This window comes from Falco punctatus (genome assembly GCF_963210335.1).
Source record: "Falco punctatus genome assembly, chromosome: 3".
Classification (NCBI taxonomy): domain Eukaryota; kingdom Metazoa; phylum Chordata; class Aves; order Falconiformes; family Falconidae; genus Falco; species Falco punctatus.
Window position 1 is genome coordinate 58,845,881 of NC_137582.1, and position 16,865 is coordinate 58,862,745.

At 41.1% G+C, this 16,865-nt stretch overlaps 1 protein-coding gene and 2 long non-coding RNA genes across 7 annotated transcripts in view; 2 read left to right on the top strand and 1 right to left on the bottom strand.

Annotated features, from left to right (window-relative positions):
- The window catches only part of DLGAP1 (DLG associated protein 1), a 358,503-nt gene that overhangs the window by 191,264 nt on the left and 150,374 nt on the right, over positions 1 to 16,865 (bottom strand). The window lies entirely within an intron of this gene.
- LOC308061439 overlaps positions 1 to 16,865 on the top strand; it is a 171,990-nt gene that overhangs the window by 4,859 nt on the left and 150,266 nt on the right. Inside the window, exon 2 of the long non-coding RNA XR_013927228.1 lies at positions 647 to 14,004. This is a non-coding gene — a long non-coding RNA (uncharacterized lncRNA). The remainder of the gene's footprint in view (positions 1 to 646; positions 14,005 to 16,865) is intronic.
- Positions 14,039 to 15,542, top strand: LOC308061440. The gene is made up of 2 exons (XR_013927229.1): positions 14,039 to 15,322; positions 15,376 to 15,542. It is a non-coding gene; the product is annotated as an uncharacterized lncRNA (long non-coding RNA).

The window sequence follows — 16,865 nt, forward strand, 5'->3', positions numbered from 1 at the left end:
AATTTCCAACATCTACAGAATCTACATTAATATTATGTATTATTTGTATCAGAAACAGTGTGGCCAGCAGGACAAGGGAGGTGATCGTCCCCCTGTACTCAGCACTGGTGAGGCCGCACCTCGAATGCTGCGTTCAGTGTTGGGCCCCTCACTGCAAGAGGAATGTAGCGGTGCTGGACCATGACCAGAGAAGGGCAACAAAGCTGGTGAAGGGTCTGGAGCACAAGTCTTATGAGCAGCAGCTGAGGGAACTGAAGTTGTTTAGCCTGGAGAGAAGGCTCAGGCATGACCTTGTCACTCTCTACGACTACCTGAGAGGATGCTGTAGGCAGGTGGGGTCAGTCTCTTCTCCCAAGTAACAAGTGACAGGACAAGAGGGAATAGCCTCAAGGTGCAGCAGGGGAGGTTTAGCTTGGATATTAGGAAAAAAATTCTTCACTGAAAGGGTGGCCAAGCATTGGAACAGGCTGCCCAAACATTGGAACAGGCTGCCCAGGGAGGTGGTAGAATCACCATCCCTGGAGATGTTTAAAAAAATGCATAGATGCGGTGCTTAGAGATATGGTTTAGTGATGGACTTGGCAGTCCCGGGTTAATGGTTCTGTGATTATGCATTCTAAACCTCTTGGCCAACCAAGGAATGGAGTTGAAAGTAACTTCCCTGTTTGAGGCAATTTCGCCATAATATACAGTGCTTACAAATCCTTTTGAGTTAAAATTCAAGATTAAGTGTATTAAATTAAGAGTGGCGGGTGGTATGTTAATGCCAGAACTCCTCCTGTCTTATATGCATAGGCCAACAGAGTCAATTCTCTCCAGCTTCGTGGTTCTGAAGTTACTGCTTTTCTTACTGTCAGTGCTCTGAAGACTGAAAGAAATTTTGAACACACAGCTGCTCTTATTAGCAGCATCTGAACAAGAAAATATTACCTCTTTTGAGGTAATAGCAGTAGGTATCTTCTTGTTTGACATCCTTGCTGAGATATTTTTGTTGCTGAGCATCTGTGATACCCTAGCACGTTGGTCCCTTGTCTTGCACTTCATTCATCTTGGCAAACAAAAAACCAATGCATTTGAGCGGGCAAAAATCTGAGAACCACAATCAGAAAAATGACTGACTTAAAGTCATATAGTAAATTAAGAAGCAGAATGCTCATGCTTCATACAAAATAATGTAATGGGCCGCATGTCATTCATAAAATGAAAGCTCAGTTAGAATGGCATTGCACAGAAAAAAACCTTGGTTTGGCATTACTCTGTGCTTTAACAATGGTTCATTTTGTCCAATATGATGAATCCACCAGGATCTGTCACAGAGACAGAAACACTTTTAGTAGCATGGCTGTTAATTAAAGCATCTGTAAGACAAATAGACACATTTCAGAAAGACTATTAAACTGTTTAAACTTATTGTAATTTGGGGTTTTTAAAAGGAAATTGTAACACCAGACTCCTAAAAGAAAGGAAGCACAATGTTCTAAATACTAATGGAATAAAATTACTATCTTAATACTTTTATGAAGAATTTTTAGGGTAGTTTTAAGGCAATAATGACCTGGAATTTAAATATCTTCAGAATTTTCTTACTAGACATTTTTTTTATTCATGTTCCTATTGCCTCTGCCAATGAACTGCACTGATAACACAGTATTGTTAAACAGAAATTTCTACAGGGACATACGTTATCCCTCTTTATAGGCATATGTATATGCACATATCTACTTGTGTATATCCTGCATGATGCCTCATGTACGTATTGTATTGGACAAGCAGGTAAGAAATGAACTGAACAGACAGACCACAAGATGGGTGGAAAACCAGCTAGCCTGCTGGAGTCAAAAGGTGGTGACTAACAGCTTAAAAGTTCAACTGGCAGCTGGTCACCACTGGGTGGTTTGTCAGGGTGGATACTGGGTCCAATACTATTCAATATCTTCAGAAATTATCTGGGTGGCAAGAGTGACTGCATCCTCACCAAGTTTGTGGGTGACACCAAAGTGGAAGGAGAGATAAACCAGAAAAAAGAGCCACCACACAGACATATGTCAACTGGCTGGAAGATTGGGACAAGAAGTTTTAACAGTTTAAGGAGGTTTAACAAAGATAAATGTGAACTACTGCATCCTGAATAACTGCACACAGCAGCATGGCCTGGGGTCTGACTGTGGGGTAAACAGCTCTGTGGAAAAGGCCCTGGAGTTCTGATGCACAGCAAGCTGAACAAGAACCAGCAGGCAAATGTGTCCTAGGCTGCATCAACAGAAGTATGGAGAGTTGTAGGAATACATAGTTTACAAAACAGTCTAAACCCATCATAATTTCAAGTGATATATCAGATACTTCTATGCAGTAACGCTAATGCTTCTGACATACTCATCAGCCTTGTGGTAACAAAGGAGACTGATGAACTACGAGACAGTGGCTGTTGGATTGAGACTGAATACTGACCATTTTGGATCCTAGATTGTAGCAAATTTAGGGAGCAAAATGAAGCAAGGCCGTTTCTTCAGGAACTGAAAATAAGAAACAGCTGCTACCTGATCATGCTCTGCATCTTGGAAGTATGTAAACAACTGGAGTAAAGCTGCAACACAGAGCAAGCACTCTTTCTTTTACATGTTGCTGCAGCAGATATAACGTATTATATGAAGGACAGGGCTTTCTATATTAAAATATCCTCACTTGAGCAATGTAATATCATGAGTTAACTGAGGTATTTGACACTTTGGTTTGTCTTTTTCCAAAAGCGCTTTTTTTCCAGCAGACTTAACCAAGCATAACTGTAGCCATCTCTTAGATTCTTTTCTGGAGACCAACTGTACCTCCTTTCTGTCCGGGTGGCATAAGTCCCTGCCCTATCAGATCAATGGTACCAACCTTTTTTTTCCTCTGAGGATCAACACTTGCTAACAGACTGAAATGATAAATGCAATTCTGCCACACTGTTATGGATAAACTACAGCACTAGTTGGTGTTTTCAATTTTTAAAGACCTATGAGAGAAAAGGAATTCCTCACGTTTCAAGTCACAAGACAGCACACACATCTTTCCACTACTATAGGGAAAGTAACAGGTAATTTAATCAAAACCCCAAAGCATTTGCATGTGTACTTTCCTAAAAAGGTGCAGAGAAGTTTTATTATGCAAAACAAAATTAAAATCAAGCATGATGAGTAAGTCATGACAAATACAGAGATGTTACTTAAAAACTTAATGAAGTTTTATGTTCCATAGAACTTACTCTCCCACTGAAATAGTGCCGGCTGCTTCCTATTTGAAAGAAGCCTGCAAAGAGGTTGCTTGAAGGTATAGATAAATAATAGATTATGCTCTTCCCAATGGAAAAGCAGTAAGTGCTTTAAAAGCACATCAAAATGAAGAAAATCTGTGCTAAGAAGTTGAATGGAGCTAGGATTTCACATGAAAAGAAAGTGCTATTCTGTTTGAATTTGTAAATGATCACTGGGTTTCTGGGTCAGTGCCCATTCCCGATTTAGAATAACTTTTGACACATTTTAAAGTGTTACTCACACTACTTCAAAGAGAATACAGGAAAAAGAGAGAGCTTTCAATGCAAAAAACCCGAATCACTTTCTCTAGCGTTACATTAAGCAAAAAGTCCAAATTAAATTTGGAATTGTAAAAGAAATGGTAACTTAAAAGGTTAGATTTTACTCCATTACAGAGGAAAGAATTTTGTTTTCTGGTTCATTTTTGAATAAAGTCACAAAACGCATTAACTATTCTCTTGAGTCCAGGCAAAGATTTCCTTTCCAAGCATGAGAGAAAGAAATCTGTATTGTGTTCAGCCTAGCAAGGCCATAAACAAGGTCCTGAAACATATGGATTTAATGAATAAAATTGATTTTCTTCTTAAAATTTTTTTTTACTGCTTTCAAGCTTCCTTTTCTTAAACATATCTTTGCATTCAAGAGCAAAAAGCTAAGAAATATAGGCATTAGTCAAGCAAGGAATGACAAAGAATTCCAGTTACTTAGCATCTCCTGGGGTATTAGCCAGGAAGTCTTTTGTTTTTCATCATAGCACAGTTGTGAAAAGCCCAAGTCAGCAACTTGCTGAAAAAAACCTCTAAGTGGAAAGGGAACATTTTGTAAGAAAACCTCTTCTCTTACAGCAAAACAGCTCCCTCTGAGACCTGAGGATGGTCTCTCATCACAAAGAATGATAACACTAAGCTGAGACAGAAAGCTCAGCACCCTGAAAGAACAATTTCCAAAAAGAGTCATGGGCAGATCTTTTCCAACTCCTCTTGAGACAATTTCCAAACCAGCCTGTGGTCTGCTTTCAGAGGCTGTATCCATCATATCTCACAGCTTTTGGGCAGTTCTGTCCCAGTTTAAGATTTCACTTAGAAATTTTGTCCCATAAAGGACGTATCTAAGGGAGACTTAGGGTAGACTAGATAATTCTCCATGAGAAACTTAATGATTTCACACACGGACACACACACACACTCTTTACGCTGATAAGCTCCACAAGGATATGCATACACAAGAAAACAACGGGAATAAGAAGTAATTTCCCAAGTCTTATTCTACACATACACAAACCCTATTCCTATCATGCAGCCTTTGTTGTCTTTACTGGAAGGTACATCATTTGGTAGATTTGAACAGGCTGAACAGTTCAAGCATGTCAGAGTCCACCTGGACTGTTGCCACAATATGCTACCGCCACAATTGTCTAGGAAGCAACATCACTGAATCTGTACAGCACAACGTAGAAGCACAACTCCTGACAGTGCTCACCTGGGCCAATATTTTTGTTCTTAGCAAATGCTTGCTCATGTCACTTTTAACACCTAATAAACTGGTTTTATGATTGTCTTCAGAGGCTATTTAGGCATCTAATGGTATTTGCATGACTGTCATTTAGATACTCAAACCTAAACTGCATTTACAAGTATTTAAACAGAATTCTTTCATTGTAACCACTGAAAAAAAATATCAGGATGCAAACCCCAGAACCTATATTGTCCCTTCTCAACAAATATCCTAGCTGGTCCCCCAAACTGTTTCTTTTCTGTTCCCTTCCTCAAAATTTGCATTCTTGATTGCACAGTGATCCTGTAAGCTCAGCAGGGGGAATGCTGGGGTACTCAGCACACACAGTGGTGCTGACGAAAGTCCAGAACCCAGGTGACATACCTCCTAGATGAGCACTCTAATAAGGCTACTAGGTAAAAACTTGTATCATTACCCAAAACATCATCATTACCTTTTCTCCAGGCATAATCTTTCTTTTTCAGTTTTAACCCAGCCTATTCCAAGCACGCTTTCAGTCTGCCTAGCAAATCAGGACCTTCAGAAGATGCTTCACTTGTGGATCCCACTACTAGTCCAGCCAAGTGCTGACTAAAAAAATACAGTAACATGGGTGTGGATGTGTGAAAAACTTTTAAGTGGGAAACTCAGGCACCTGTGTTGTTGCAGCATGTTACTGCTCAGGTGTGCTTTTGCTTCAGTGGCATTGCAAGTGCCTGAGGACCATTTTGCATTTCATGTTTGTCCAGAATAGTTCTTATAACAATAAATGAAGTAACTTTGAGTATCTGATCTCCTCACTGACAGCAAATAATGGATTATAGAACACCAAGAAACTATCCTATCATTAAACAAGTACTGAAACTTATGGACACTACTTATTTTCATCTCAATACCACAGTCCTTGTCATGTAATAACGTTGTAATTCACTTTCATCTTGCTTTAAGTGAGTACTAGATGTTTGCTACTGTTTTCACATGCAGCTGAATGTATGTACCATTGGAAGCAGGTGACATCAATTCAGAATATGAATTTATCAGAAAACGGAAAACATTTGTAAATTTACCTACATATTGAAATGTATTTGTTTAAAGACAAGGTTTTCAACAATTCATGTCACGGATATGGATTTTTCATTATGTAATTAGTAATAAAGGTACAGTTATAATTCACAATATACAGGTAATGACAGATAAACTTTAGAATTTATGCACTCTATTTTATATCAGATAGCTACACTTTTACTTCTAACAAACTGGAAAATATAGTCCTGTGTCTGAATACAAAACTAAGTGCAAACACATTACTAGGAAATTAGTCTTTCCCTCCCTGGACAATTTCAATAGCAGTATCAAATTACTAACATTTTCTAACAGAAATGCAAACCTTTTAGTGAAAAAATACTTTGGCCAAACCCTCAAATAACTTCATACTGAAATACTGCTGCAACAGGACTCTGCATTGCGAAACATATTCTTAAAAGTGTGAGACAAGTTCCTATCCTCATCAAAGAATTAAATCATAATTAAATCTATGTGCAAGTGAATCAGATACATTTTAATGTGCAATCAGGAAAATAATCACAGTTGGAAAGATTAAAAATTGCTATTTCAGTGTGTGATTCCTATCTTGCTACCGTTCAGTGTTCTATTAAAAGAATTTTTGAAGCAGCAAGACTATTCTTAAAGATGCAGTAGAACTGTAATCGTAATATTCCTCTTCCTTAGGAACTTGAAAAGCCATAGGTTGCAAACCTGCATGCTCAGAGACCAGACTATGTTGACTAAATTGACAAAAACTGTAAGTGTGGAGTTAAGATGGTGTGGAGTTTTTTTTGGAGAATTTACATGGTTTTCACTTCTTCCAAAGGCTGATCTAACCCTCATGCTTGCACTGACAGGATCTACTTGGAAGCTCACCTAACACTAATGGCATTTTTTGGATGCGGAAAAATGCACAGGACAGAGAGAACAGATATTTTAAGTACCAGAGCAACCACACCAAAGTAAAATTTTAACCACAGAAGTTTTGGTATGCCTGCACTGCCTGGGCCAGGTATATTACTGCTCCAGCGTATTTCAGTGCTGACATACTTTATGCAGAGGGGAATCTTGCCATCATTTTCTAGTTTCCTAGTTTCCTATCAGCTGCTAAACTGTCTTAATCTCTTTAAATTAGAGACATAACTGACCAAGCCATTTGCTTGAAAGTGAATGGCAAGTATATATGAACTGTTCAGAGCACAAAATTAGTACTTTTGGCTCAATGCTTGCAGTTGAATTAGTCCCCAAATGAGCTTTTGCTGTACTCTAGGAAGATATAAAAGGAAAACACTGCAATCTGTTAAGGATTAGAAATTAAAGCACTGCTATAGTGCAGAACATTGATTTACATTATTTTTGTCACAATGTCACAAAACTTAAGAGTTTGGATCTCCATTGAGACTGCCTGCTGCAAGTCCAATGAGCCTTCAGCTAAATTGTCTTCATGCTGCAAGGAAGCAGACAGCTCCAAAATGAGCTGCTTTACTATTTCTATTAAAGTCATAACTCTAAGAGTGGCCTGATCCACCCTGCTACTTTTGCAATTCCACTGTTTCACTATGGCACAATTGCTGCCTATCTACTGTACAGATTTCTCTACTACATCATCTCCAGTTCCCACTACAGATGTGCTTAGAGGAAGACTATTTTCTTCAAAAGATGAATATTTCAGTTTTGGCAGAAAGGGGCCCTTTGCTTGAATCTGGAATAAAATGTACTCGAGCAAAAAACTGCATTTCTGGCATGAACCCTCAGTGTTCCTCTGTATTGCTACTGTTTGCAACTATTCATTGCACTCCTGCAAGGTCTGCAGTTTTGGTAAGGTTGTGTTTAACTCCAGATGGTAACTAAGTGTCATGCAGCTGCTTGCTCACTCCCCACTGGAGGGATGGGGAGGAGAGTCAGAAAGGAATGTAAAACTCGAGGGGTGAGATGAGAACAATGTAATAATTGAAATAAAATAAAATAAAAATAACAACAACAACAAAACCAGTTATAATGGAAAGAAGGAAGAAGGGGAGAGGAATGAAATCCAAAGGGAAGGGAAGAAAGAAACCAAGCGATGCACAATACAACTGCTCACCATCTGCTGACCGATGCCCAGCCAGTCCCCGAGCAGTGATCAGCCTGCCCCAGCCAGCCCCCCAGTTTATATACCCTGCATGACGTGCCATGGTATGGAATATCCCTTTGGCCAGTTCAGGTCGGCTGTCCTGGCTGTGTCCCCTCCCAGTTTCTTGTGCCCCTCCAACCCTTTCTCTGGAGAGGCCTGAGAAGCTAAAAAGTCATTGACTTATCATAAAAATTACCCAGTAATGACTAAAAACATCAGTGTATTATCAACATTGTTCTCACACCAAATCCAAAACACAGCACTGCACCAGCTACTAAGAAGAAAATTAATTCTATCTCAGCTAAAACCAGGACAATAAGACAGGTGAAAAATGCTAATGAAGTATCCTGAGAAGTCAGTTGCTGTTATAAATCCAACAGATGTTAGTATTCTATACTCCCTGAGGCTAAAGAAATTATTTACTTATAGAATGTAAGAATTAAATTGGCAAGGATCTCAATTTAGACTTGCACTAAGAAAAGGTCAAATCTGTTTAGATGGAAATGCAGGCGGAATTTTCACTTTTCACTTGAAACTAGCCCTTCCTGATGATGGGGCCTGTAAAGAATCAAAATCTGCCCTTATGGTCAGCTCCTCATAACTCAGAAGTTTCCAGCTGAACCAGTCATCATAGCAAGATAAGTGAGACAGCTTAGATCCACACTGTTTTGCTCATGTAACTGAAGTTTTACTTGAAAACCCACCAGATTCATTCTGATGTTTTGTCTCTTGAAGTACAAGGACATTTTGCCGTCAACTTCAAAGGGTCAGACACTCTATCAAGTGTTTGGCTTGATGATACATTGCATGATTAAAATGGGTTTTGAAAAACTTCTGAGTGGAGTTGGAGAGAGACACCCATTAAGACTTAAGAGATGCAAAACACCTTAAGGAACTACAAAACAACACTGCGTTGATTCCAAGAGTGCAATTTTCTTGTCTTTGCAGAAGACACTTCATAAATAATTTAAGCACAAATATGTGCAAGTAGATAAACATCTCATAATCTAAATTCGTATTTCTTTGCACAACAAGTGACCGCTTAGAAAAATGCCACACATGAGTAATTTGAGTAATGCTTTTAGCACTGTTCAGTGCATTGAAAAAGCAAAAAGAGAGGTGTCCTTTGCATATTTGGAATTTTTGTTAAGGGTTCAGGAATGGTCAAGATGCTTGGGCTAGAGCATTTAATCTCTCTCTGCTTTATAAATGGTAGATTTATATCAAAGATGCATTTTATTTGGAAATAATCTATTTTCTTTCTTGGCATGAACTTCCGAGCATGTCATCTGGAGTTTTGTGCAAAGCCAGAATGTGATATAAAACCTAGTTTTTTTCCTCCAAGATATATGGTTGATAGGAATCACATGTTTAGAAACATTGTAAAATTAAATTTCAGTGAATAACCACAACTTTTTTTTTTACCCCAAACTATTTTTTAGGCCAGACACAAGGAATAAAGTTAAAGTCCTCTTCAAAGCCAGGCTGTGTCCAGCCCATTATGAATAGTAAAATTGGATATTAAAGTCTTTCCTTTGTACATAATACAGGTTGTATAAGAATGAATGGAGACTCGGTGTCCATTCCATTAGTCTTTTGTAATACTTTCTGTGGCATCCTGGGCCATGAATTTCATGAATATATGTATTTCTGAGCTAACTGTACCTTTAACTGTGGCTTGAAACTACATATTTACCCTCTGTGACATACATGGTAGATGCATGCACAAAGGTAAGGCTAAATAAGACTAACTTAAAAATGGTTACCTATGAAGTGCCTTTAAAAGAGACCCCTGGAATAAAATTAACCCTATTCAGTAATAATTTTAACAAAATTAAGAGGTGGCAGATAAAGAATTAGAACAAAAATATCCACCACATCTTTCTTTAAGAGATGCCTAAGCTGACCCCAGGGAAGCTCTATAGTTCTGAAGCTGGTGAGCTGGAAAGGAGGAATGAAAAATAGACAAAAAGTCACAAAAATATAAGAAAAAATTTAAAAGTTCAAAATACACAGCTTTCCCCCCTGTTTTTGAAGACAAGAATATGCAACAATTATAAAACCAAGTATTTATTTATTGTTATTTGAGGAAGATAAAAAAAATCCACTGGAAGAATTTAGGAGGACAAAATATGCTCACACAATCTGAATTTACCAGGTCACCAGAGCTATTTTTAATACTCTTTCAAAACTCTGTAAGATCACAGAATTATAGAATCACAGAATGGTCTGGGTCGGAAGGGACTTTCAAAGATCATCTAGCTCCAACCCCCCTGCCATAAGCAGGAACATCTTCCACTAGACTAGCTTGCTCAAAGCCCCATCCAGCCTGGCCCTGAACATTTCCAATGTTAGGGTATCAACAATCTCTCTAGGCAACATGTTCCGGGATCTCACCACCCTCATTGTGAAAAATTTCTTTCTTATATCCAATTTAATCCACCCTCTTTCCATTTAAAACCATTTCCCTTGTCCCATCACTACAGGTCTTGGTAAAAAGTCCCTCTACACCTTTCTTATAAGCCTCTTTTAAGTACTTGAAAGGCCACAGTAAGATCTCACCAGAGCTTTCTCTTCTCCAGGCTGAACAACCCCAGCTCTCTCAGCCTTTCTTCATAGCAGAGGTCTTCCAGCCCTTTGATAATTTCTGTGGCCCTTCTCTGGGCCCACTCTAACAGGTCGATGTCTTTCTTGTGCTGGGGACCCCAGAACTGGATGCTGTATTCCAGGTGGGGTCCTCAGGAAAGCGTAGAGGGGAAGAATCACCTCTCATGACTTGCTGGTCACACTTCTTTTGATGCAGCCAAGGATAAAAATGGTTTTCTGGGCTGGAAGTGCATATTGCTGGCTCATATCTAATTTTTCATCTACCAATATTAGTGTATGTTGCAGCAGGATCCCCTCAATTATCTACCAAATGCCTTCAGAGCTTGGGGAGGTCCCTGCTGACCGGAAGCTAGCCAGCGTTATTCCAGTTTATAAGAAAGTCATGAAGGAAGAGCCAGGAACCTACAAACTTGTCGGTCTAACCTCAGTTCCTGGAAAAATTGTGGAGAAGATTATCCTGGGTACTACTGAAAGGCATTTAAGGGACAAGCAATCATCAGGCACAGTCAACATGAATTCACAAAGTCCTGTCTAACTGATACCCTTCTCTGACAAGGTCACCCATCTTGTGGATGAAGGGCAGGCAGTGGATGTAGTTTTTCTGGATTTTAGTAAGGCTTTCAATACTGTCCCTCACAGTATCCTTCTGCACAAGTTGTCCAGCTGTGAAATGAGTGGGTCTGCAGTGCGCTGGGCGACGAACTGGCTGACAGGCTGAGCTCAAAGGGTTGTGGTGAATGGGGCTACATCTGGCTGGCAACCCATCACCAGTGGAGCTCCTCAGGGCTCAGTTCTAGGGCCAGTTCTGTTCAGTATCTTTATCAGCGATCTGGATGCAGGAGCTGAATGCACCATTAGCAAGTTTGCTGACAATACCAAACCGGGAGCTGCTGCTGACTCTCTTGAGGGGCAAGAGGCCTTGCAGAGGGATCTGGATAGATTGGAGCATTGGGCAATGATTAATGGGATGAAGTCTAGCAACAAATCCAAATGCTGGGTTCTGCAGCCAGGATGGAGTAACACGGGGCACCAGTATAAACTGGGGGAGGAGTGGCTGGAGAGCAGCCCCGCAGAAAGGGCTCCGGGGGTGCTGGTCGGCACCAGGCTGCTGTGGGTCACAGGGTGCCCGGGCAGCCCAGGGGGCAAACTGCGTCCTGGGGGGCATCAAACAGCACAACCAGCCGGTCACAAGAGGTGATCATCCTGCTGTGTTCAGCACTGGTACAGCCTCGCCTCGAGTACGGCGTGCGGTTCTGGGCCCCACAATTTCAGAAGGATGTGAAGGTCCCTGAATGTGTCCAGAGGAGGGCAACAGAGCTGGCGCAAGGGCTGGAAGGCATGTCCTGTGAGGAGCGGCTGAGGAGTCATCAAAGCAGACACCATTTTGATCTTAACCGCTTGGCTTAAAGAAACATGCAGAATTGTTTATAGAAAAAAGTCTCTTGAAGAAAATAATACCTACTTTGAATTTGACACCAGTTAATTTACTAAGACATAAACAGAAGCAAAAATTGAATACATATTATCTGTGCAAATGAACACACCTCTATACAGGAAAAAGTGCCACAAGGAAAGATAACTGCAGCAAAACTGGCCAGAGTTCATTTTAAAAGGCCAAAGGATTATCCATGCATTGGACTGTTTTGCAGCTAACTGAAAGAAATTTGGCTTGCTGAAGAGACAAGGAGTAGAGCACTGAGGAAAACACATGGTGTCCTGGCCAGACTGAGGCAACACAGCTGGCTACTGCTGTCTTCTTTTTGATGTGTCCATGTTTTAATGAGCTGATGGTTGTCCTCTTCCCCCCAGAATGGGGTAAAAGTTCCTTCTGGGTACATGGCATGAGAAAGAACAGACACAAGTATTTGTGTTTATTCCATCGCGACTAAGTTTTATTCTATTGAGGTTTGGCATTTTCACTGATGTGGGACTATTTACATGCCTCCCAACCTACCAGCTATGTTTCAGGGACTAGGAAAAATTTTTATTTGCCAAAATTGTGGCCTCATAGGTGTGAATTTTAACCTTATGAAGAAGACACAACTAGATTGGGCTGGGGAGAATTCTCTGCTTTCTTTTCCTGCCTTTCTCAGGTGGGTAAGCATGTTTCTGGGTTTAAAGTGATCATACTGGGCTTGACTAGGGTTTGCACTCAACTTGCTCTTCTGAGTTGAGAGCATGGGGAGTCACCTCGCAGTACCTCTTAAACTCTGTTTGCATTATGGATTCATATAAATTGTATTTCACTTCAGTTGCCTAAGTTGTGTTTTACCCTCAGTAGCACTTGGGCTATTTCTAGTGTTCACTCCTATGAGACTTCTGACTAAAATGAAATTTCACACGGAAAAAAACCCACCTTTTTCTTAAAAGGAAAACAGAAATTCTCAGGCAATAGTAATATTAGAGTGGAAAAAAAAAAGTGGATGTTAAGAAAGATTTACCAGCCACCATGTTCCAGACCACCGAACACCCCAGCTATATGGGAAGTTGACATTCTCCCTTTAGAAACAATTGTTAACCTTTCTGACATATTAAATGTTGACATACGTTGAGACAAAAGTATAGCCAGCCAGAGCAGTACCTGAAAATTCAACGGTGGAGTCACAGCCAAAGAAGCTGAAACAACTCATATTTAAAGTAGACTTTAAGGATGTGTTCTTGGAGTTTTTCCTACAGTGATATCACCTGACACTCTGCCACTTGCTTTCTGCCGGTGTAAATAAAAATAAACAAGGTACACTACTGATTTAATTTTAGTGACAGATAAGGTTACTTTGCTGCTGATTTCTTCTGAAGTGAGTTTGTGACTTTATTCAATACTTCCAGTGAGACTGACTGGGCAAAACGCCTCCCAGGGGTAATGGTTGCTAATTCGACAAGATTAAATTTCTGATGGAGGACACAATTTCTGAATCTTAGTTTGTCTATTATTTCTTTTAGGAGAAAAATATGGGGATATTTGAATGATTGTAGTATGTGTCTATAGTATGTCATAAATATAGGTACAATGATAAAACTAACTTACTAAAGTTAAGATGAAATATGATGGTTGATGTAAAGGGTTTGTGTGGCAAGGATTTGGCATCAGGGGAGCTACAGGGGTGGCTGCTAGAAGCTTCCGCTACATCTGACAGAGCCAGTGCCAGCTGGCTCCAAGATGGACCTGCTGCTGGCCAAGGCTGAGCCCAAGGCAATGGTGGTAGCGCCTCTGGGATAACATATTTAAGAAGGGGGGGAAAAAATCTGTGCAACAAATTGCCGTGGGAGAGAGGAGTGAGACTAAGTGAGAGCAACATCCCCGCAGCCCCCAGGTCAGTGCAGGAGGGGCCGGGGGGCTCCAGGCGCCGGAGCAGAGATTCCCCTGCAGCCCGTGGTGAAGCCCACGGTGGGGCAGGCTGTGCCCCTCAGCCCGTGGGGGGCCGTGGTGGAGCAGATCCCCACCCGCAGCCCGTGGGGGTCCATGGTGGAGCAGATCCCCACCCGCAGCCCGTGGGGGTCCGTGGTGGAGCAGATCCCCACCTGCAGCCCGTGGGGGTCCATGGTGGAGCAGGTGGGTGCCCAAAGGAGGCTGTGACCCCGTGGGAAGCCCAGGCTGGGGCAGGGTCCTGGCAGCGCCTGTGACCCCGCGGGGACCCAGGCTGGGGCAGGGTCCTGGCAGCGCCTGTGACCCCGCGGGGACCCAGGCTGGGGCAGGCTGTGGAGAACTGCAGCCCGTGGGCAGGGCTGACACCGGAGCAGCTGATGGAGGACTGTCCCCGCGGGAGGGACCCCAGGCTGGAGCAGGGCAGTGTGAGGAGCCTCCCCCTGCGAGGAAGGAGCGGCAGAGACAGCGTGTGATGGACTGACCGCAGCCCCCGGCCCCGGCCCCCTGCGCTGCTGGGCGGGAGGGGGGACAGAAATCGGGGGTGAAGCTGAGCCTGGGGGGAAGGGAGGGGTGGGGGGAACGTGTTTTAAGATTTGGTCTTACTTTTCATTATCCTACTCTGATTTGACTGGTAATAAATTAAATTAATTTTCCCAACTATTCTGCCAGTGACAGTAACTGGTGAGTGATCTCTCCCTGTCCTTATCTTGACCCACGAGCCTTTCCTTTTATTTTCTCTCCCCATCCAGCTGAGGAGGGGAGTGACAGAGTGGCTCTGGTGGGCACCTGGCATCCAGCCAGGGTCAAACCACCACAGTTGAATAAGTGCATAAATTGTTTTCTTATAATATCTAAATTCTCAAAATATTAGGGGTTTTCTGCGTGCCATATGGAGTTAGGTGTGTCCTAAATGAATTTGTAAGTTTGTTTTAACAATATGAAATCACTATATGAAAAAACATTTTTTAAGACAACAGCTCTGTTTTAAAAGGCCTGGCTTAAAAACAGTTTAATACAGCGATGAGTTTTCTGATTGATTTAGAAATATGTTGTATTAGGTCCTTGAATTTTGCTCTTTTGTAGGCTAAAAGCCAGCATTTCAAAATTCAGTTAGAAAATTACCAATAGGCTTATTTGGCCCAAAAGCAAACTCAAATGGGATTTGTTCTCATTTCTGTCAGATAACATGCTACACAAGAATGAGGCTGCATTATGTGCTATACAAGCAGATACTGCTTAAGGAGTACAAGCAACGAGTTTTGTTACACATGCCTGGGACTTGGTACCTTCAGAAATGCTTCAGCTGTTGCCAAATGGACAAAAGTTGCACGTATATAGATGCTGTACACACTCAAAACACATTCTAATCATGTCAGATGTTATTCATGTAGACATGTAGACTCCCAGTCAGTATGCGATAGGTATCTAAAATTTAATCTGTCTGTACAAACCGAACATTCTAGGAATGGGTTTTTTTTTGGTGAAGGTGCAGGGACTAGTGCAGCTCTTCCCTGCTGTGTCTTGGAAGTGTGCTCCCAAACGACAAACAGAATTAGGCAACTACCTTGCACTGGAACAAATGTTATTTTAAAGGTTCCCCCCCCCCCAACCACCCCAAGGGATTTTAATTTCTAAAATAGAGACTTAGCAGATATAAAAACTTTGAGGATCTCAGCTTAAGCCTACAACTATGAATTTGTGATCACTGAAACAGATAGCAGTCACAAAATTCTGGAAGACCTGAATGCCCATGACAAAACAACATCCTAATGATATCCTAAATGCATCCATTTACTGTGTTTAGAGTTAACTTGCAGACCAGCCATCAAAAGAAACTTTCCTGTATACAGCCTTTGCATGACACACAAATATTTACACATAGGTTTATACTCCATTCCACATAAAGGTTAGGTTTGGGTTTTTTTGGGTTTTTTTTGCCAAGCAGTACTGGTAATCCTTAAACATATGATAACATACATTCACAGAATGTGAAAAACAGAATCCAAGTGTAGCTATGTCCTAAGGTCCCTATTTAGCTGAAAATACTAGTGACATTTTAGGCTGATAGATCCTGGCCCAGTGTGAATCCAGCCTATTCAACAGAAAGGTCAGCAACTCATTTCTCACCCTCCCCAAAGCCTGGGTTCAAGACTCTTTTAGTCCTGGCTTCCCACTGTTTGCTCTTGAACAAAAAGGAATTATACACTTCATAAGGCCTAATGCTTGTTGTAAGAATTCTCCTCTACAGTCCTATATGCATAACTGGGAGAAGCAGTGTGCTCTGCTGACAGTCTGCAAAATAATTTATTTTCCCAGGCTGACATTTTAGTTACTGTAGATGTACAAAGGGAAAAAAAGATAAATTATTTAAAACTAGAAGAAACTGAGGTTTATTCAGCAATAGATTGCAAAACTGTGACTACTTACTTTAAAAGCAGGAAAACAGTTTTATTATAGACTCACAGAATCATTTAAGTTGGAAAGGACCTGCAGAAGCACACGATGCTGCAGCTAAGTTTCACAGAAATCACCAGCTTTTTCCTATCACAAACATGAAGGATGGTATAGAAAACAACGGAAGCCATTTTTCCATTTGAAGAACATGGAACAGAGTCGAAGAGGAAAAAATAATCAGCTCAGTTACCATTCAAGCCATGGGGATGAGACACACGTATCCCTGCATCACTTTAACAATTCACCAAAAATATGTTTATGGAGATTTACCAAGTAGAACTATCACTCATGTACTAAGGCTGCAGTAAATCATGCAGTTTTGCTGGAACTTTGGGCAACAGCATGAAATTGTTAAATCATTTACTCCTTAGAATTACTTTGTAGGTCCATCAGGGAAAAGCAGATGAAACTCTTCCTGTCATGTTTCTCTCAATTTATCCAAGCAGGCAGTAAAGGGCAGTATTGCCACTTCTGAAATTTTCCTCGGGGAAGAGCCATT